Consider the following 23,290-nt stretch of genomic DNA (forward strand, 5'->3'; position numbering starts at 1 on the left):
CGGAATTCGAGGGACGCCATCTTGGATGACGTCCCTTAAAGGAACCGTCATTCGTCGGGAAGTCGTCGTCGGAAGAAGATGGGTCCGTGGTGGAGGTCATCAAGATGGAGCCGGTCCTCATCGGATGAAGATAGAAGATGCCGCTTGGAAGAAGATGGTTGCCGGTCCGGATCTACTCTTCTTCCCGGATAGGATGAAGACTTTGGAGCCTCTTCTGGACTTCTTCAGCCATCGGATGATGGATGTCTAGCCCCCGCTTGGGCTTAGATGAAGATATCGGAGCCAGGACGGATCGGTGTGATACCCAGTGAGGTGAAGACAAGGTAGGAAGATCTTCAGGGGCTTAGTGTTAGGTTTATTTAAGGGGGGTTTGGGTTAGATTAGGGGTATGTGGGTGGTGGGTTGTAATGTTGGGGGGGGGTATTGTATGTGTTTTTTTACAGGAAAAAGAGCTGAATTTCTTGGGGCATGCCCCGCAAAGGGCCCTGTTCAGGGCTGGTAAGTTAAAAGAGCTTTGAACTTTTGTAATTTAGAATAGGGTAGGGCATTTTTTATTTTGGGGGGCTTTGTTATTTTATTAGGGGGCTTAGAGTAGGTGTAATTAGTTTAAAATTGTTGTAATATTTTTCTTATGTTTGTAAATATTTTTTAATTTTTTGTAACGTAGTTCTTTTTTATTTTTTGTACTTTAGTTAGTTTATTTCATTGTAGTTATTTGTAGGTATTGTATTTAATTAATTTATTGATAGTGTAGTGTTAGGTTTAATTGTAGGTAATTGTAGGTATTTAATTTAATTTATTTATTGATAGTGTAGTGTTAGGTTTAATTGTAACTTAGGTTAGGATTTATTTTACAGGTAATTTTGTAATTATTTTAACTATTTTAGCTATTAAATAGTTTTTAACTATTTAATAGCTATTGTACTTGGTTAAAATAAATACAAAGTTACCTGTAAAATAAATATTAATCCTAAAATAGCTATAATATAATTATAATTTATATTGTAGCTATATTAGGATTTATTTTACAGGTAAGTATTTAGCTTTAAATAGGAATAATTTATTTAATAAGAGTTAATTAATTTCGTTAGATTTAAATTATATTTAAGTTAGGGGGGTGTTAGGGTTAGACTTAGCTTTAGGGGTTAATACATTTATTAGAATAGCGGTGAGCTCCAGTCGGCAGATTAGGGGTTAATGTTTGAAGTTAGGTGTCGGCGATGTTAGGGAGGGCAGATTAGGGGTTAATACTATTTATTATAGGGTTAGTGAGGCGGATTAGGGGTTAATAACTTTATTATAATAGCGGTGCGGTCCGGTCGGCAGATTAGGGGTTAATAAGTGTAGGCAGGTGGAGGCGACGTTGTGGGCGGCAGATTAGGGGTTAATAAATATAATATAGGGGTCGGTGGTGTTAGGGACAGCAGATTAGGGGTACATAGGGATAATGTAGGTAGCGGCGGTTTACGGAGCGGCAGATTAGGCGTTAATAATAATATGCAGGGGTCAGCGATAGCGGGGGCAGCAGAATAGGGGTTAATAAGTGTAAGGTTAGGGGTGTTTAGACTCGAGGTACATGTTAAATTGTTAGGTGCAGACATAGGAAGTGTTTCCACATAGCAAACAATGGGGCTGCGTTAGGAGCTGAACGCGGCTTTTTTGCAGGTGTTTTCAGCTCAAACAGCCCCATTGTTTTCTATGGGGGAATCGTGCACGAGCACGTTTTTGAGGATGGCCGCTTCCGTAAGCAACTCTGGTATCAAGACTTGAAGTTGCGTTAAATATGCTCTACGCTCCTTTTTTGGGGCCTAACACAGCCATTCTGTGGACTCTCAATACCAGAGTTATTTAAAAGGTGCGGCCAGAAAAAAGCCAGCATTAGCTACGCGGGTCGTTACCGACAAAACTCTAAATCTAGCCGAGAGATAAATAGATAGATGATAGATAGATGATAGATTGATAGATAGATAGATAGATAGATAGATAGATAGATAGATAGATGATTGATAGATAGATAGATGATAGATAGATGGATAGACACAGAGATAAATAGATAGATGATATATAGATGATAGATTGATAGATAGATAGACCGACAGACACAGAGATAGTCAGACAGACATACAGACACTAAGATAGACAGACAGACAGGTAGGCAGATAGAAATTATTAAACATATTAATAATGAAGATGCTGTATATTATAAGGATTTGTAGTCAGATTCACACCCCATACAAAGAAATCTTCATACATAGCACCCAGACATACATTATCCGTGCACATGGACACATCATCCACACAGTAACAGTACCTAAGCACACATACATAGATGGCCAAACGCATGCAGGATTTCACATTCAAAGCGCATGAATGTAATGTAAATAATATACTAAGAGCTCTACTGGCTGATCAAAATTTACCTTTTAGGTCCACTTGCTAGATTACAAATGGTGCACTATTTAGTGCGTGTGTACTAAAAATTGAAAATAAAATGTTTGCACACGAGCAAAAGCTGATGCACTCTTACTTGAGGACTTCAGATATTGCGACCGCCGACCGCACTAACTTCTTCTCCCCATAGAAGTCACTCGCACACTTACTCAACACTGTGTTAGGTCAACTGCACTAAACTGAGGGTAGTTAGTAATATTTTACATTCCAATGTTCTTGAATAGAAGTAAAGGTATATACTGATACATATACGTATATATTTACAAATGCATAGAACATTTTCCCCTATGTCAAGAACTTTGGAATGTAAAATATCCACAGTACATACACAGTAAAGCACATTATTAAATATTACAATGTATTCAAAATATTTTTTTGTGTTTTCAGGTATTTGACTGGAAAGAGCTCCAATGTAGCATATATATATATAAATAGGCAAGTAAGAATGTGCACTCTCAGGATTTGTAAATAAAATGGTCAAATTTATTGATGTTTCAGGGTCACACTTAACCCCTTCTTCAGAAGGTTCTTCAGAAGGAGTTAAGTGTGACCTTGAAACATCAATAAATTTGACCTGTTTATTCACAAATCCATTCTTATTTGCCTATTGTACTTCAATAGTGCATTTCAGAACTTTCCCCCCTTTAATGTGACCTATAAACTGTACAACTCAATTGAAAAACAAACTGAAATCTTTTAGGTAAAGGGAAATAAAAATAAAAAAATAAAATAATATGGTTGCATAAGTGTGAACACCCTTAAACTAATACTTTATTGAAGCACCTTTTGATTTTATTACAGCACTCAGTCTTTTTGGGTTTGAGTTTTTCAGCATGACACATCTTGACTTGGCAAGATTTCCCCACTCTTCTTTGCAAAAACACTCTAAATCTGTCAGAATGCGAGGGCATCTCCTGTGCACAGCCCTCTTCAGATCACCCCACAGATTTTGAATTGGATTCAGGTCTGGGCTCTAGTTGAGCCATCCCAAAACTTTAATCTTCTTCTGGTGAAGCCATTCCTTTGTTGATTTGGATCTATGCTTTGGGTCATTGTCATGCTGAAAGATGAAGTTCCTCTTCATGTTCAGATTTCTAGCAGAAGCCTGAAGGTTTTGTGCCAATATTGTCTGGTATTTGGAACTGTTCATTATTCCCTCTACATTGACTAAGGCCCCAGTTTCAGCTGAAGAAAAACAGCCCCAAAGAATGATGCTGACACCACCATGCTTCAATGTGGGTATGGTGTTCTTTTGGTGATATGCAATGTTGTTTTTGCGCCAAACATATCTTTTGCAATTATGGCCAAAAAGTTCAACTTTGGTTTCATCAGAACACCTTTTGCAACATGCTTTTGGGAAACTTCAGATGTGTTCTTGCAAAATTTAGCCGGCTTGGATGTTTTTTTTTGTAAGAAAAGGCTTCCGTCTTGCCACTCTACCCGATAGCCCAGACATATGAAGAATGCGGGCAATTGTTGTCACATGTACCACACAGCAAGTACTTGCCAGATATTCCTGCAGCTCCTTTAATGTTTATGTGGGCCTCTTGGCAGCCTCCCAGACCAGTTTTCGTCTCGTCTTTTCATAAATTTTGGAGGGACATCCAGTTCTTGGTAATGTCACTGTTGCACCATATTTTCTTCACTTGATGATGATTGTCTTCACTGTGTTCCATGGTATATCTAATGCCTTGGAAATTCTTTTGTACCCTTCTCCTGACTGATACCTTTTAACAATGAGATCCCTCTGATGTTTTAGAAGCTCTCTGCGGACCATGGCTTTTGCTGTAGGATGCGACTAACAAAATGTCAGGAAAGACCTACTGGAACAGCTGAACTTTATTTGGGGTTAATCAGAGGTACTTTAAATGATGACAGGTGTGTACTGACTCCTATTTAACATGATTTTGAATGTGATTGCTTAATTCTGAACACAGCTACATCCCCAGTTATAAAAGGGCATTCACACTTATGCAACCATATTATTTTAGTTTTTTATTTTTATTTCCCTTTACCTAAAAGATTTCAGTTTGTTTTTCAATTGAGTTGCACAGTTTATAGGTCACATTAAAGGTGGACAAAGTTCTGAAATGATTTATCTTTGTCTCATTTTTTTACATCACAGAAACCTGACATTTTAACAGGGGTGTGTAGACTTTTTATATCCACTGTATGTATATATATATATATATATATATATATATATATATATATATATGTATATATATATATATATATATATATATATATATATATATGTATCTTTAGGTTATCAAGCACTCTCACCAAACTGGTCAGGTATGCACCAGGGTGCAAAAATAGGAATAATAGACTAGCAAGAAATAAGCACTCTCTGGTTTTGTAAAACAAATTTAACTAGCATGACATTTTGAAGTATTCTAATCTGAGGAAGGGGTGAATACCTCGAAATGTCTCGCTAGTTAAATATACTATTTGTTTTACAAAACTAGAGAGTGCTTATTTCTTGCTAGTCTATATATATAGCATAACCCTTTGAAAATACCTTGTTAAATGCAAAATACCTTTTGACTGATATAACTTTTTTTATTAAAATCTATATTATAGTATGTAAATGTATTTTTTTTATCTATTTGTGTTGTGTTTAATGCAACTTTTTATTTAGCCCTAACCTTTTACATGAGGTCCTAAGTTGCAATAACGCAATGAGTGCAAATTTAGTTTGCACTCGTGCAGTCGCGTTTACTTTAAACTTGTTATATGTGTGCACGTTAATGCGGGCGCAATATTTCAATATCCCCTGTAGTTGCTGGTAAAAAGAATCCTCAAATAGAAAAAAAGTATTATACAAAAAAATTTAAATTAACTGCATAATAAAATATACTTTTCCCTTGTTTTAATGACCACTTGAATCAAGTATTATGCACCTAAACTACTCTCATGTGGGATGGCCGTATAGAGACTAGTGATTCTTTTTACCAGCAACTACAGGGGATCGCCATGGGTTCCAATGTTGCCCCCAATTACGCCAACATTTACATGAATGCATTTGAAGAGAAATTTGTATTTGAAAATCTTCTGTTTTGTCAATGGGGTGCCACATGGTGGCACTATATTGACAATATTTTTGGGGTTTGGGTAGGAGATGTTGAGACCCTGGAATGCTTTGTGGATGAATTAAACCACTCTAAAAATGTTATCCAGTTTAAACTTGCATGGAGCAAGACAAGCTTAGATTTTTTTGGATGTTACTTTAAATAAGAGAGGAGTTGAGTTTAGCACTGATATTTTCAGGAAAGAGACTGATCACAACAGACTTTTGCATTATGAAAGTGCACACCAACCATGCCTAATCAAATCCCTTACCCACAGTCAATTACTTAGGGTGAAAACATTTTTTTAGATGAGGAAAAAGTTCCCCAGAGATTAAAAGAGATGGGTCAGAAGTTTTTTGAAAGGGGTATCCATTTGGGTTAATTAAACAGGCCACTGAAGAGGTGAGTGCAATTCCAAGAAAGGATTTGATAGAGCACAGACAGATTAAGAAAACGCTTAAGAGATTAACTTTTGTCTCAGAATTTTCTACTCAGAGTAAACCATATCTAAGATTGTACAGAAACATTGGCATCTGATAGGCAGATATGGGTCCCAATACGAATTTGAAACAATCTTGGGTTGTATAAATTGTGGCACTGTTATTAAGGGTCCATATTTTACACATTCCCTGACTGGTGTTAAATTTCAACACAATACACATTATACGTGTGACACCTCTTATGTCAATTATTTGATTAAATGCCCCTGTGGGCATGGCTATGTGGGGGAGACCACCAGAAATATGAAAGATTGAATAAATGAACATAAGAGTAATATCCGGTGTAAGGTGTTGACTGCCCCAGTGGTGGCTCACTTCTTACAGGCAGGACATCAAATAAGTCAGCTGCATTTTTAGGTTATTGAAAGGGTTAATACACCTAGGCGGGGAGGAAATAGAGTGTTGTTACTAAAGCAATGTGAGGTTTTTTATCTTTAGATTAGATACAATGGAACAAAGAAATATATTGGTCAGATTTTTACTAAATCTCTTGAGGTATATTAATTAAATCTTATAAAGAGAATACTAAATATATAATTGAATAACTAATAATCTTCTCTAGTGTGTTTAACTGGATGCTTTGCAACATTGTTTTTAATATTGTATATATAATGGGTTGTTACTTACATTGTGGTAAATTATTATCATATGCGCCCTGTGAAAGATAGTTAACTTAATGAAAATAAGGATCACAATTGCAGATCTCATTCCTAACATAAAAAATATGTATGTTTGTAATAACTCCTGCAGATCGGCGGAGACTGAACATATAAGTACTTAATACTTCGCAGAAGATTTACAATTTATTCTATGGCTCCTGATATACATCTGTATATAACCTCATATACAAATGGTTAATCTAGCCAATAACTCATATGAGGATAAAATAAGATATATATATATATATGGCAAGTGTTAATAAGTAAGGACAAAAATAAGGCTACTAGCATATAGAACTTTTAGAGCATATACTGAAATTGAGATGGAGCAGTAGTAGTTGAACAAAGTAAAGAACAACATCATATGTTCAGACAGACTGTGACAAACATACTTAGGATAGTGTAAGTAAGGTGAATCGATATGCACAATATCTCAGATAATGTCAATAAATATAGCATATGAACATAAGACTCTGTAAGGATCAAACCTGATCGTAAGTAAGATTTGGAGTAGGGAGAGCGGGCAGTAGCAGCTGCAGCCGAAGTGAAACTGTCGGCGTGTGACGTCACCGCAACAAGCCGGAAGTAGCGAGGTGTTGAAGCAGCGGATGAGAGGACAGTCAGAATAGCCAACGAAACAGTTCAGAATTACTCCCAAAGGAGGGGCTTGACACGGAGCTCGATGGAGACAGGATAACAAGCAAGGATGAGAGCTGTAAGGTGAGCTTTATAGCAAAAGCGATGATCCAATTCGAGGTGTGAAGGAATTAGTATTTGATAGATTAAGAGTTACACCAACTGTAATATGACAGGACACCCCTTCCAAAGATCACCTCCGGAGATCAGGTGAGGGTCGGTCAGGATGTCTCCGATGGAATAAAGCAACCAAACGAGGTGCAGAAACTTGTGTAGCAGGCTCCCAAGAGTCATCCTCATCAGGATAATCCTTCCAATGTATCAAATATTGGAGTACTCCACCAACTCTTCTGGAGTCAAGAATCTTTTGAACTTCATATTCACTAGATGGAACTAAGAGTTGAGGAATATTAGGCGTGATAGGATTGTGGTCTCTGAGCTTTTTGTATGGTTTTAACAGAGAAACATGAAAGGTTGGATGTACCTTCATATTAGTTGGTAATTTGAGAGTTACTGCATTTTGATTTATAATTCTGGAAATTGGAAATGGTCCTATGAAAACTGATGAAAGTTTTTTCGAAGGATAGTGTAATTTGAGATTACGAGTTGAAAGCCAAACAAAATCACCTACTGCGTAATTTGGAGAGGTAGTTCTATGTGTATCATAGTAGAACTTTTGTTTCTTCTTAGCTAACGAAATGTTATCCTTAATTGAGGTGAAAGTATCAGCAATGGTGTTAATCATTTGATTAACCATTGGACATTTACTTTGAATAGTATTGTCCCAGTGATAATTTGGGTGGAAACCGTAGTTTACAAAAAACGGTGTATTCTTTATTGAATTGTGATAAGTATTGTTGAAAGCAAATTCAGCATGTATCAGAAGATCAGACCAATTGTCTTGTTGAGCAGTGGTAAAACAACGTAGGTACTGTTCTACCCACTGATTGGTCTTTTCTGTCTGTCCATTACTTTGAGGATGGTAAGCACTGGACAACCTTCTTGTGATTCCAAGTTTTGTACAAAGTTCTTGCCAGAATTTACTGGTAAACTGTGTACCACGATCCGAGGTGATTGAGTTGGGTAATCCATGTAATTTGAAGATATTGTTATAAACTATATTGGCTGTTTCATAAGCGGTTGGTAGCTTATGGTATGGTACAAAATGGACCATCTTACTGAACAAATCAACTATTACAGCTATGGTGTTGAATTTATTTGCTGGAGGTAAGTCCACTATAAAATCTATGGTGATATCCTGCCAAGGCCTATCTGGAGTAGGCAAGGGTAGAAGTTGTCCAAATGGTGCTTTCTTCCCTTTTTTGGAGGTAACACAAACTTTACATGACTGAACATATTCTGCCACGTCTTGTGCTAAAGAAGGCCACCAGAAGAATCTTTTAACAAGTTCTTGTGTTTTAGTAATACCCGGATGTCCAGAAAGAGCTGAATCATGTAAAGTCTGAAGCACCATTTCTCGGAGAGATTCTGGTACATAAATTTGGTGATCATGGTAGTATAACCCGTCATCTTGAAGTTGAAGTTCTGTTTTTGGTATATTGGAATCAGTTAACTGTTTAGCAGAAAATAATTGTCTTTGATCAAAAGTGAGACCTAGAAAATGGTCTAAAGAAATGATTGTTCCCTCTTTGTTTGATTCATGAGTAATGTCAAACTGACGGGAGAGAGCGTCTGCCTTACGATTTTTAGAGGCCGGTCTGTATGTTATGAGGAAGTTGAACCTATTAAAGAAGAGATTCCATCGAACCTGCCTTGATGTTAAAGTCCTGTTAGTTTTAAGGTACTGCAGGTTCCTATGATCTGTGTAAATCAATATAGGGTTTGAAGTGGCCTCAAGAAGATGCCTCCAATGTTCCATAGAACTTTTAATAGCGAGAAGTTCTTTTTCTCCTATTGGATAATTTTCTTCAGCCGATGTCAAGGTTCGTGAGAAATAAGCTACTGGATGTAACGGTTTTCCCAAACTCTCTCTTTGTGAGAGAATAGCTCCAATAGCTACATTCGAGGCATCTACCTCTAGAACGTATTGAAGTTTTGGGTTTGGGAAATGCAAGATGGGTGCACTAGTGAAAGATTTCTTTAATTTATCGAAGACTGTTTGTGCTTCAATTCCCCACTGAAAGGGTGTATTCTTCTTTGTAAGATTTGTTATAGGTTTTGTTATATGTGCAAAGTTTCGTATAAATTTCCGATAAAAATTAGCAAAGCCCATGAATCTCTGGACTTGTTTCTTGTTAGTGGGTCTCGGCCAACGTAAGATCACTGAGATCTTATCCTCTTCCATGTTTATGCCTTCAGAACTAATAGTGTAACCTAAGAAGGTTATCTTGTTAGTGTGAAATTCACATTTTTCAAGTTTTACATAAAGGTGGTTTTCACGTAACCTGGTAAGTACCACTTTTACATGTTGAATATGTTCATCGAAAGACTTAGAGTAGATGAGAATGTCATCCAAATAAATCACTATAAATATATCGAGTAAATCTTTAAAAATATCATTTATCAGATACTGGAAAGTCGCAGGGGCGTTACATAGCCCGAAGGGCATGACCGTATATTCGTATAACCCATATCGGGTTCGGAAGGCTGTCAGCCATTCATGCCCTGATTTAATTCGAACTAAATTATAAGCACCCCTCAAGTCCAGTTTTGTGAAATATTTTGCACCTTGTAACCTTTCTATCAGGTCAGGAATTAAAGGTAGAGGGTATCGGTTTTTTACGGTGCGCTTATTTAGTTCGCGATAATCAACAATAGGTCTTAAGCTATGATCTTTATTCCGAACAAAGAATATCCCTGCTCCTGCAGGAGAAGTAGAAGGTTTAATAAACCCTTTTTTTAAATTGTCCTCCAAGTATGTTTTCAAGAATTCTAATTCTGAATCCGATAAAGGGAAAATATGCCCGTATGGGATGTCCACTCCAGGAAGTAGATCAATTGGACAATCATATTTTCTATGAGGAGGCAAGTTTTCTGCCTCCTTCTTGTCAAAAACATCAGAGAATGTCTGATATTGTGGGGGTATAGAAGGTGTGTCTGTTAGAAGAACATGAGAGTGGAAGCAAGTCTTTTTACAATAATCTGAAGTGAACTCAATTGTAGAATTTGACCAAATAATGTTGGGGTCATGTAAGGATAACCAGGTAATACCAAGTATTACAGGATATAGAGGTGATGGAATAACATCAAATGTTATATATTCTGTGTGGTTCTGTTTAGAAATAAATCTTAGTGGAATAGTTTGGTATTGAATAGGACCTGAGGAGATAGACTTTCCATCAATAAAACGTAACACAGTGGGGTTTGCTTTTTTAATTAATGGAATTTTATTTTGATTAACAAAATCTACATCAATATAATTCAAACTAGCCCCAGAATCAAGGATAGCCTGGGTTTGTAGTTGATGTTGGTCCCACTGAAAAAGAATAGATAGTAGACAGTGAGGTGATAATTTACTATATGTTGATAGACAATTAGCAGTAGTTATTTGCTTACCCTTCCTTGTGCGTAATTGAGGGCAGTCTTTAACTGTGTGATCTGGCGCTCCACAGTACATACACAGGTTGTTACTGCGTCTTCTTAGTTTCTCCTGTTGGTTCAGGGGTCCTCTAATAAATCCTAGATCCATCGGCTCAGATGGATCTTTATTGGTAACTTTCATGCTATGTTCTGAATAACTTGGAGTGTATGTCTTTTTTATTGAGTGATCTGACTGATACCTCTCAACTCTCCTTTCTCTAATTCTTCTATCAAGAACTATGCAGAGATTAATTAAATCTTCAAGAGATTCAGGTAGCTGAACTCTCGCCAGTTCATCTTTTAGTGCATCAGACAACCCTAACCGGAATTGATTTCTAAGCGACAGGTCATTCCAGAGTGTATCCTTTGACCATTTTTTAAAGTCAGTAACATATTCTTCCACCTGTCGTTTATTTTGTCTCAATGACCTCATAGTGTTTTCTGCTGTGAGTTGTTTATTTGGGTCATCATATAATTGACTCATAGCTTTGAAGAAATTTTCTAAAGAATACAAGATAGGGTCATCAGTCTCAAAGAATGTGTTAGCCCAGCTACGGGGCTCTCCTCTCAAATAAGATATTGTAGTTAACACCTTAGAGTGATCGTTAGGATATGATCTTGGTTTTAATGCAAAGTACAAAAGGCAGGCATTTTTGAATTCTCTGTATTGCCTTCTATCTCCAGAGAATTTCTCTGGAGGGCTGGGTTGTGGATCTGATGCTAAATTTGAGGAGCTCAAAGATTGTAATTTTTCATTTATATACAATTTTAAGTTTGTATTTTCCTGGTGTAAACTATTGTAACCTTGTGTGAGTGTCTCTACTCTTTCTGTGAGGACCTGAACATGTTTAACTAGGTCTGCTGGATCCATGTTGTGGCTTGTTATTTCTATCATATGCGCCCTGTGAAAGATAGTTAACTTAATGAAAATAAGGATCACAATTGCAGATCTCATTCCTAACATAAAAAATATGTATGTTTGTAATAACTCCTGCAGATCGGCGGAGACTGAACATATAAGTACTTAATACTTCGCAGAAGATTTACAATTTATTCTATGGCTCCTGATATACATCTGTATATAACCTCATATACAAATGGTTAATCTAGCCAACAACTCATATGAGGATAAAATAAGATATATATATATATATGGCAAGTGTTAATAAGTAAGGACAAAAATAAGGCTACTAGCATATAGAACTTTTAGAGCATATACTGAAATTGAGATGGAGCAGTAGTAGTTGAACAAAGTAAAGAACAACATCATATGTTCAGACAGACTGTGACAAACATACTTAGGATAGTGTAAGTAAGGTGAATCGATATGCACAATATCTCAGATAATGTCAATAAATATAGCATATGAACATAAGACTCTGTAAGGATCAAACCTGATCGTAAGTAAGATTTGGAGTAGGGAGAGCGGGCAGTAGCAGCTGCAGCCGAAGTGAAACTGTCGGCGTGTGACGTCACCGCAACAAGCCGGAAGTAGCGAGGTGTTGAAGCAGCGGATGAGAGGACAGTCAGAATAGCCAACGAAACAGTTCAGAATTACTCCCAAAGGAGGGGCTTGACACGGAGCTCGATGGAGACAGGATAACAAGCAAGGATGAGAGCTGTAAGGTGAGCTTTATAGCAAAAGCGATGATCCAATTCGAGGTGTGAAGGAATTAGTATTTGATAGATTAAGAGTTACACCAACTGTAATATGACAGGACACCCCTTCCAAAGATCACCTCCGGAGATCAGGTGAGGGTCGGTCAGGATGTCTCCGATGGAATAAAGCAACCAAACGAGGTGCAGAAACTTGTGTAGCAGGCTCCCAAGAGTCATCCTCATCAGGATAATCCTTCCAATGTATCAAATATTGGAGTACTCCACCAACTCTTCTGGAGTCAAGAATCTTTTGAACTTCATATTCACTAGATGGAACTAAGAGTTGAGGAATATTAGGCGTGATAGGATTGTGGTCTCTGAGCTTTTTGTATGGTTTTAACAGAGAAACATGAAAGGTTGGATGTACCTTCATATTAGTTGGTAATTTGAGAGTTACTGCATTTTGATTTATAATTCTGGAAATTGGAAATGGTCCTATGAAAACTGATGAAAGTTTTTTCGAAGGATAGTGTAATTTGAGATTACGAGTTGAAAGCCAAACAAAATCACCTACTGCGTAATTTGGAGAGGTAGTTCTATGTGTATCATAGTAGAACTTTTGTTTCTTCTTAGCTAACGAAATGTTATCCTTAATTGAGGTGAAAGTATCAGCAATGGTGTTAATCATTTGATTAACCATTGGACATTTACTTTGAATAGTATTGTCCCAGTGATAATTTGGGTGGAAACCGTAGTTTACAAAAAACGGTGTATTCTTTATTGAATTGTGATAAGTATTGTTGAAAGCAAATTCAGCATGTATCAGAAGATCAGACCAATTGTCTTGTTGAGCAGTGGTAAAACAACGTAGGTACTGTTCTACCCACTGATTGGTCTTTTCTGTCTGTCCATTACTTTGAGGATGGTAAGCACTGGACAACCTTCTTGTGATTCCAAGTTTTGTACAAAGTTCTTGCCAGAATTTACTGGTAAACTGTGTACCACGATCCGAGGTGATTGAGTTGGGTAATCCATGTAATTTGAAGATATTGTTATAAACTATATTGGCTGTTTCATAAGCGGTTGGTAGCTTATGGTATGGTACAAAATGGACCATCTTACTGAACAAATCAACTATTACAGCTATGGTGTTGAATTTATTTGCTGGAGGTAAGTCCACTATAAAATCTATGGTGATATCCTGCCAAGGCCTATCTGGAGTAGGCAAGGGTAGAAGTTGTCCAAATGGTGCTTTCTTCCCTTTTTTGGAGGTAACACAAACTTTACATGACTGAACATATTCTGCCACGTCTTGTGCTAAAGAAGGCCACCAGAAGAATCTTTTAACAAGTTCTTGTGTTTTAGTAATACCCGGATGTCCAGAAAGAGCTGAATCATGTAAAGTCTGAAGCACCATTTCTCGGAGAGATTCTGGTACATAAATTTGGTGATCATGGTAGTATAACCCGTCATCTTGAAGTTGAAGTTCTGTTTTTGGTATATTGGAATCAGTTAACTGTTTAGCAGAAAATAATTGTCTTTGATCAAAAGTGAGACCTAGAAAATGGTCTAAAGAAATGATTGTTCCCTCTTTGTTTGATTCATGAGTAATGTCAAACTGACGGGAGAGAGCGTCTGCCTTACGATTTTTAGAGGCCGGTCTGTATGTTATGAGGAAGTTGAACCTATTAAAGAAGAGATTCCATCGAACCTGCCTTGATGTTAAAGTCCTGTTAGTTTTAAGGTACTGCAGGTTCCTATGATCTGTGTAAATCAATATAGGGTTTGAAGTGGCCTCAAGAAGATGCCTCCAATGTTCCATAGAACTTTTAATAGCGAGAAGTTCTTTTTCTCCTATTGGATAATTTTCTTCAGCCGATGTCAAGGTTCGTGAGAAATAAGCTACTGGATGTAACGGTTTTCCCAAACTCTCTCTTTGTGAGAGAATAGCTCCAATAGCTACATTCGAGGCATCTACCTCTAGAACGTATTGAAGTTTTGGGTTTGGGAAATGCAAGATGGGTGCACTAGTGAAAGATTTCTTTAATTTATCGAAGACTGTTTGTGCTTCAATTCCCCACTGAAAGGGTGTATTCTTCTTTGTAAGATTTGTTATAGGTTTTGTTATATGTGCAAAGTTTCGTATAAATTTCCGATAAAAATTAGCAAAGCCCATGAATCTCTGGACTTGTTTCTTGTTAGTGGGTCTCGGCCAACGTAAGATCACTGAGATCTTATCCTCTTCCATGTTTATGCCTTCAGAACTAATAGTGTAACCTAAGAAGGTTATCTTGTTAGTGTGAAATTCACATTTTTCAAGTTTTACATAAAGGTGGTTTTCACGTAACCTGGTAAGTACCACTTTTACATGTTGAATATGTTCATCGAAAGACTTAGAGTAGATGAGAATGTCATCCAAATAAATCACTATAAATATATCGAGTAAATCTTTAAAAATATCATTTATCAGATACTGGAAAGTCGCAGGGGCGTTACATAGCCCGAAGGGCATGACCGTATATTCGTATAACCCATATCGGGTTCGGAAGGCTGTCAGCCATTCATGCCCTGATTTAATTCGAACTAAATTATAAGCACCCCTCAAGTCCAGTTTTGTGAAATATTTTGCACCTTGTAACCTTTCTATCAGGTCAGGAATTAAAGGTAGAGGGTATCGGTTTTTTACGGTGCGCTTATTTAGTTCGCGATAATCAACAATAGGTCTTAAGCTATGATCTTTATTCCGAACAAAGAATATCCCTGCTCCTGCAGGAGAAGTAGAAGGTTTAATAAACCCTTTTTTTAAATTGTCCTCCAAGTATGTTTTCAAGAATTCTAATTCTGAATCCGATAAAGGGAAAATATGCCCGTATGGGATGTCCACTCCAGGAAGTAGATCAATTGGACAATCATATTTTCTATGAGGAGGCAAGTTTTCTGCCTCCTTCTTGTCAAAAACATCAGAGAATGTCTGATATTGTGGGGGTATAGAAGGTGTGTCTGTTAGAAGAACATGAGAGTGGAAGCAAGTCTTTTTACAATAATCTGAAGTGAACTCAATTGTAGAATTTGACCAAATAATGTTGGGGTCATGTAAGGATAACCAGGTAATACCAAGTATTACAGGATATAGAGGTGATGGAATAACATCAAATGTTATATATTCTGTGTGGTTCTGTTTAGAAATAAATCTTAGTGGAATAGTTTGGTATTGAATAGGACCTGAGGAGATAGACTTTCCATCAATAAAACGTAACACAGTGGGGTTTGCTTTTTTAATTAATGGAATTTTATTTTGATTAACAAAATCTACATCAATATAATTCAAACTAGCCCCAGAATCAAGGATAGCCTGGGTTTGTAGTTGATGTTGGTCCCACTGAAAAAGAATAGATAGTAGACAGTGAGGTGATAATTTACTATATGTTGATAGACAATTAGCAGTAGTTATTTGCTTACCCTTCCTTGTGCGTAATTGAGGGCAGTCTTTAACTGTGTGATCTGGCGCTCCACAGTACATACACAGGTTGTTACTGCGTCTTCTTAGTTTCTCCTGTTGGTTCAGGGGTCCTCTAATAAATCCTAGATCCATCGGCTCAGATGGATCTTTATTGGTAACTTTCATGCTATGTTCTGAATAACTTGGAGTGTATGTCTTTTTTATTGAGTGATCTGACTGATACCTCTCAACTCTCCTTTCTCTAATTCTTCTATCAAGAACTATGCAGAGATTAATTAAATCTTCAAGAGATTCAGGTAGCTGAACTCTCGCCAGTTCATCTTTTAGTGCATCAGACAACCCTAACCGGAATTGATTTCTAAGCGACAGGTCATTCCAGAGTGTATCCTTTGACCATTTTTTAAAGTCAGTAACATATTCTTCCACCTGTCGTTTATTTTGTCTCAATGACCTCATAGTGTTTTCTGCTGTGAGTTGTTTATTTGGGTCATCATATAATTGACTCATAGCTTTGAAGAAATTTTCTAAAGAATACAAGATAGGGTCATCAGTCTCAAAGAATGTGTTAGCCCAGCTACGGGGCTCTCCTCTCAAATAAGATATTGTAGTTAACACCTTAGAGTGATCGTTAGGATATGATCTTGGTTTTAATGCAAAGTACAAAAGGCAGGCATTTTTGAATTCTCTGTATTGCCTTCTATCTCCAGAGAATTTCTCTGGAGGGCTGGGTTGTGGATCTGATGCTAAATTTGAGGAGCTCAAAGATTGTAATTTTTCATTTATATACAATTTTAAGTTTGTATTTTCCTGGTGTAAACTATTGTAACCTTGTGTGAGTGTCTCTACTCTTTCTGTGAGGACCTGAACATGTTTAACTAGGTCTGCTGGATCCATGTTGTGGCTTGTTATTTCTATCATATGCGCCCTGTGAAAGATAGTTAACTTAATGAAAATAAGGATCACAATTGCAGATCTCATTCCTAACATAAAAAATATGTATGTTTGTAATAACTCCTGCAGATCGGCGGAGACTGAACATATAAGTACTTAATACTTCGCAGAAGATTTACAATTTATTCTATGGCTCCTGATATACATCTGTATATAACCTCATATACAAATGGTTAATCTAGCCAACAACTCATATGAGGATAAAATAAGATATATATATATATATGGCAAGTGTTAATAAGTAAGGACAAAAATAAGGCTACTAGCATATAGAACTTTTAGAGCATATACTGAAATTGAGATGGAGCAGTAGTAGTTGAACAAAGTAAAGAACAACATCATATGTTCAGACAGACTGTGACAAACATACTTAGGATAGTGTAAGTAAGGTGAATCGATATGCACAATATCTCAGATAATGTCAATAAATATAGCATATGAACATAAGACTCTGTAAGGATCAAACCTGATCGTAAGTAAGATTTGGAGTAGGGAGAGCGGGCAGTAGCAGCTGCAGCCGAAGTGAAACTGTCGGCGTGTGACGTCACCGCAACAAGCCGGAAGTAGCGAGGTGTTGAAGCAGCGGATGAGAGGACAGTCAGAATAGCCAACGAAACAGTTCAGAATTACTCCCAAAGGAGGGGCTTGACACGGAGCTCGATGGAGACAGGATAACAAGCAAGGATGAGAGCTGTAAGGTGAGCTTTATAGCAAAAGCGATGATCCAATTCGAGGTGTGAAGGAATTAGTATTTGATAGATTAAGAGTTACACCAACTGTAATATGACAGGACACCCCTTCCAAAGATCACCTCCGGAGATCAGGTGAGGGTCGGTCAGGATGTCTCCGATGGAATAAAGCAACCAAACGAGGTGCAGAAACTTGTGTAGCAGGCTCCCAAGAGTCATCCTCATCAGGATAATCCTTCCAATGTATCAAATATTGGAGTACTCCACCAACTCTTCTGGAGTCAAGAATCTTTTGAACTTCATATTCACTAGATGGAACTAAGAGTTGAGGAATATTAGGCGTGATAGGATTGTGGTCTCTGAGCTTTTTGTATGGTTTTAACAGAGAAACATGAAAGGTTGGATGTACCTTCATATTAGTTGGTAATTTGAGAGTTACTGCATTTTGATTTATAATTCTGGAAATTGGAAATGGTCCTATGAAAACTGATGAAAGTTTTTTCGAAGGATAGTGTAATTTGAGATTACGAGTTGAAAGCCAAACAAAATCACCTACTGCGTAATTTGGAGAGGTAGTTCTATGTGTATCATAGTAGAACTTTTGTTTCTTCTTAGCTAACGAAATGTTATCCTTAATTGAGGTGAAAGTATCAGCAATGGTGTTAATCATTTGATTAACCATTGGACATTTACTTTGAATAGTATTGTCCCAGTGATAATTTGGGTGGAAACCGTAGTTTACAAAAAACGGTGTATTCTTTATTGAATTGTGATAAGTATTGTTGAAAGCAAATTCAGCATGTATCAGAAGATCAGACCAATTGTCTTGTTGAGCAGTGGTAAAACAACGTAGGTACTGTTCTACCCACTGATTGGTCTTTTCTGTCTGTCCATTACTTTGAGGATGGTAAGCACTGGACAACCTTCTTGTGATTCCAAGTTTTGTACAAAGTTCTTGCCAGAATTTACTGGTAAACTGTGTACCACGATCCGAGGTGATTGAGTTGGGTAATCCATGTAATTTGAAGATATTGTTATAAACTATATTGGCTGTTTCATAAGCGGTTGGTAGCTTATGGTATGGTACAAAATGGACCATCTTACTGAACAAATCAACTATTACAGCTATGGTGTTGAATTTATTTGCTGGAGGTAAGTCCACTATAAAATCTATGGTGATATCCTGCCAAGGCCTATCTGGAGTAGGCAAGGGTAGAAGTTGTCCAAATGGTGCTTTCTTCCCTTTTTTGGAGGTAACACAAACTTTACATGACTGAACATATTCTGCCACGTCTTGTGCTAAAGAAGGCCACCAGAAGAATCTTTTAACAAGTTCTTGTGTTTTAGTAATACCCGGATGTCCAGAAAGAGCTGAATCATGTAAAGTCTGAAGCACCATTTCTCGGAGAGATTCTGGTACATAAATTTGGTGATCATGGTAGTATAACCCGTCATCTTGAAGTTGAAGTTCTGTTTTTGGTATATTGGAATCAGTTAACTGTTTAGCAGAAAATAATTGTCTTTGATCAAAAGTGAGACCTAGAAAATGGTCTAAAGAAATGATTGTTCCCTCTTTGTTTGATTCATGAGTAATGTCAAACTGACGGGAGAGAGCGTCTGCCTTACGATTTTTAGAGGCCGGTCTGTATGTTATGAGGAAGTTGAACCTATTAAAGAAGAGATTCCATCGAACCTGCCTTGATGTTAAAGTCCTGTTAGTTTTAAGGTACTGCAGGTTCCTATGATCTGTGTAAATCAATATAGGGTTTGAAGTGGCCTCAAGAAGATGCCTCCAATGTTCCATAGAACTTTTAATAGCGAGAAGTTCTTTTTCTCCTATTGGATAATTTTCTTCAGCCGATGTCAAGGTTCGTGAGAAATAAGCTACTGGATGTAACGGTTTTCCCAAACTCTCTCTTTGTGAGAGAATAGCTCCAATAGCTACATTCGAGGCATCTACCTCTAGAACGTATTGAAGTTTTGGGTTTGGGAAATGCAAGATGGGTGCACTAGTGAAAGATTTCTTTAATTTATCGAAGACTGTTTGTGCTTCAATTCCCCACTGAAAGGGTGTATTCTTCTTTGTAAGATTTGTTATAGGTTTTGTTATATGTGCAAAGTTTCGTATAAATTTCCGATAAAAATTAGCAAAGCCCATGAATCTCTGGACTTGTTTCTTGTTAGTGGGTCTCGGCCAACGTAAGATCACTGAGATCTTATCCTCTTCCATGTTTATGCCTTCAGAACTAATAGTGTAACCTAAGAAGGTTATCTTGTTAGTGTGAAATTCACATTTTTCAAGTTTTACATAAAGGTGGTTTTCACGTAACCTGGTAAGTACCACTTTTACATGTTGAATATGTTCATCGAAAGACTTAGAGTAGATGAGAATGTCATCCAAATAAATCACTATAAATATATCGAGTAAATCTTTAAAAATATCATTTATCAGATACTGGAAAGTCGCAGGGGCGTTACATAGCCCGAAGGGCATGACCGTATATTCGTATAACCCATATCGGGTTCGGAAGGCTGTCAGCCATTCATGCCCTGATTTAATTCGAACTAAATTATAAGCACCCCTCAAGTCCAGTTTTGTGAAATATTTTGCACCTTGTAACCTTTCTATCAGGTCAGGAATTAAAGGTAGAGGGTATCGGTTTTTTACGGTGCGCTTATTTAGTTCGCGATAATCAACAATAGGTCTTAAGCTATGATCTTTATTCCGAACAAAGAATATCCCTGCTCCTGCAGGAGAAGTAGAAGGTTTAATAAACCCTTTTTTTAAATTGTCCTCCAAGTATGTTTTCAAGAATTCTAATTCTGAATCCGATAAAGGGAAAATATGCCCGTATGGGATGTCCACTCCAGGAAGTAGATCAATTGGACAATCATATTTTCTATGAGGAGGCAAGTTTTCTGCCTCCTTCTTGTCAAAAACATCAGAGAATGTCTGATATTGTGGGGGTATAGAAGGTGTGTCTGTTAGAAGAACATGAGAGTGGAAGCAAGTCTTTTTACAATAATCTGAAGTGAACTCAATTGTAGAATTTGACCAAATAATGTTGGGGTCATGTAAGGATAACCAGGTAATACCAAGTATTACAGGATATAGAGGTGATGGAATAACATCAAATGTTATATATTCTGTGTGGTTCTGTTTAGAAATAAATCTTAGTGGAATAGTTTGGTATTGAATAGGACCTGAGGAGATAGACTTTCCATCAATAAAACGTAACACAGTGGGGTTTGCTTTTTTAATTAATGGAATTTTATTTTGATTAACAAAATCTACATCAATATAATTCAAACTAGCCCCAGAATCAAGGATAGCCTGGGTTTGTAGTTGATGTTGGTCCCACTGAAAAAGAATAGATAGTAGACAGTGAGGTGATAATTTACTATATGTTGATAGACAATTAGCAGTAGTTATTTGCTTACCCTTCCTTGTGCGTAATTGAGGGCAGTCTTTAACTGTGTGATCTGGCGCTCCACAGTACATACACAGGTTGTTACTGCGTCTTCTTAGTTTCTCCTGTTGGTTCAGGGGTCCTCTAATAAATCCTAGATCCATCGGCTCAGATGGATCTTTATTGGTAACTTTCATGCTATGTTCTGAATAACTTGGAGTGTATGTCTTTTTTATTGAGTGATCTGACTGATACCTCTCAACTCTCCTTTCTCTAATTCTTCTATCAAGAACTATGCAGAGATTAATTAAATCTTCAAGAGATTCAGGTAGCTGAACTCTCGCCAGTTCATCTTTTAGTGCATCAGACAACCCTAACCGGAATTGATTTCTAAGCGACAGGTCATTCCAGAGTGTATCCTTTGACCATTTTTTAAAGTCAGTAACATATTCTTCCACCTGTCGTTTATTTTGTCTCAATGACCTCATAGTGTTTTCTGCTGTGAGTTGTTTATTTGGGTCATCATATAATTGACTCATAGCTTTGAAGAAATTTTCTAAAGAATACAAGATAGGGTCATCAGTCTCAAAGAATGTGTTAGCCCAGCTACGGGGCTCTCCTCTCAAATAAGATATTGTAGTTAACACCTTAGAGTGATCGTTAGGATATGATCTTGGTTTTAATGCAAAGTACAAAAGGCAGGCATTTTTGAATTCTCTGTATTGCCTTCTATCTCCAGAGAATTTCTCTGGAGGGCTGGGTTGTGGATCTGATGCTAAATTTGAGGAGCTCAAAGATTGTAATTTTTCATTTATATACAATTTTAAGTTTGTATTTTCCTGGTGTAAACTATTGTAACCTTGTGTGAGTGTCTCTACTCTTTCTGTGAGGACCTGAACATGTTTAACTAGGTCTGCTGGATCCATGTTGTGGCTTGTTATTTCTATCATATGCGCCCTGTGAAAGATAGTTAACTTAATGAAAATAAGGATCACAATTGCAGATCTCATTCCTAACATAAAAAATATGTATGTTTGTAATAACTCCTGCAGATCGGCGGAGACTGAACATATAAGTACTTAATACTTCGCAGAAGATTTACAATTTATTCTATGGCTCCTGATATACATCTGTATATAACCTCATATACAAATGGTTAATCTAGCCAACAACTCATATGAGGATAAAATAAGATATATATATATATATGGCAAGTGTTAATAAGTAAGGACAAAAATAAGGCTACTAGCATATAGAACTTTTAGAGCATATACTGAAATTGAGATGGAGCAGTAGTAGTTGAACAAAGTAAAGAACAACATCATATGTTCAGACAGACTGTGACAAACATACTTAGGATAGTGTAAGTAAGGTGAATCGATATGCACAATATCTCAGATAATGTCAATAAATATAGCATATGAACATAAGACTCTGTAAGGATCAAACCTGATCGTAAGTAAGATTTGGAGTAGGGAGAGCGGGCAGTAGCAGCTGCAGCCGAAGTGAAACTGTCGGCGTGTGACGTCACCGCAACAAGCCGGAAGTAGCGAGGTGTTGAAGCAGCGGATGAGAGGACAGTCAGAATAGCCAACGAAACAGTTCAGAATTACTCCCAAAGGAGGGGCTTGACACGGAGCTCGATGGAGACAGGATAACAAGCAAGGATGAGAGCTGTAAGGTGAGCTTTATAGCAAAAGCGATGATCCAATTAGAGGTGTGAAGGAATTAGTATTTGATAGATTAAGAGTTACACCAACTGTAATATGACAATTATACTTGAATTTTGTACTCTCTGTTGCCACCTTTTGACATAATTGAGATATGACACATGGTTAGGGCTATAAATTATGGTAGAGAGCGTGTAGTGATTATCACATGATTAAAGGGAACGCCCCTGAAACATTGTGTTGTACTTTGATCCCCATGCCTGAGCAATAAAGGGATTTTTACGAGCTATGGAACCTCCTTTTTTGGTGTATTTTTACAAAAAGTAGAAGGCCCATACAAGTTGTCATGATTTAAAGGTTAATAGATGTTGAAATATTCTTCAAGTTATATTGGTATTTCATGCCATGTTAGCACATTCTTTATACATATATAATAGAAGTAATAGACACCTTGAGGATTAGTAGATACAGTAATGTGACCCACCTGAAAGTAACATAATAGTACCAGTTTTAGTAGGCAGAAGGCTGATGCAGGAACATGAACATGATTAGGATGCATAATGAACAGCAGGAAGGTACAGATAATAGGTAACAGGAAAACAGGTTCTGAATTAGCAGAATTGTAACGTGGTCATACACAGAGGTTAATAA

This window comes from Bombina bombina, chromosome 6 (assembly GCF_027579735.1).
Source record: "Bombina bombina isolate aBomBom1 chromosome 6, aBomBom1.pri, whole genome shotgun sequence".
NCBI lineage: Eukaryota > Metazoa > Chordata > Amphibia > Anura > Bombinatoridae > Bombina > Bombina bombina.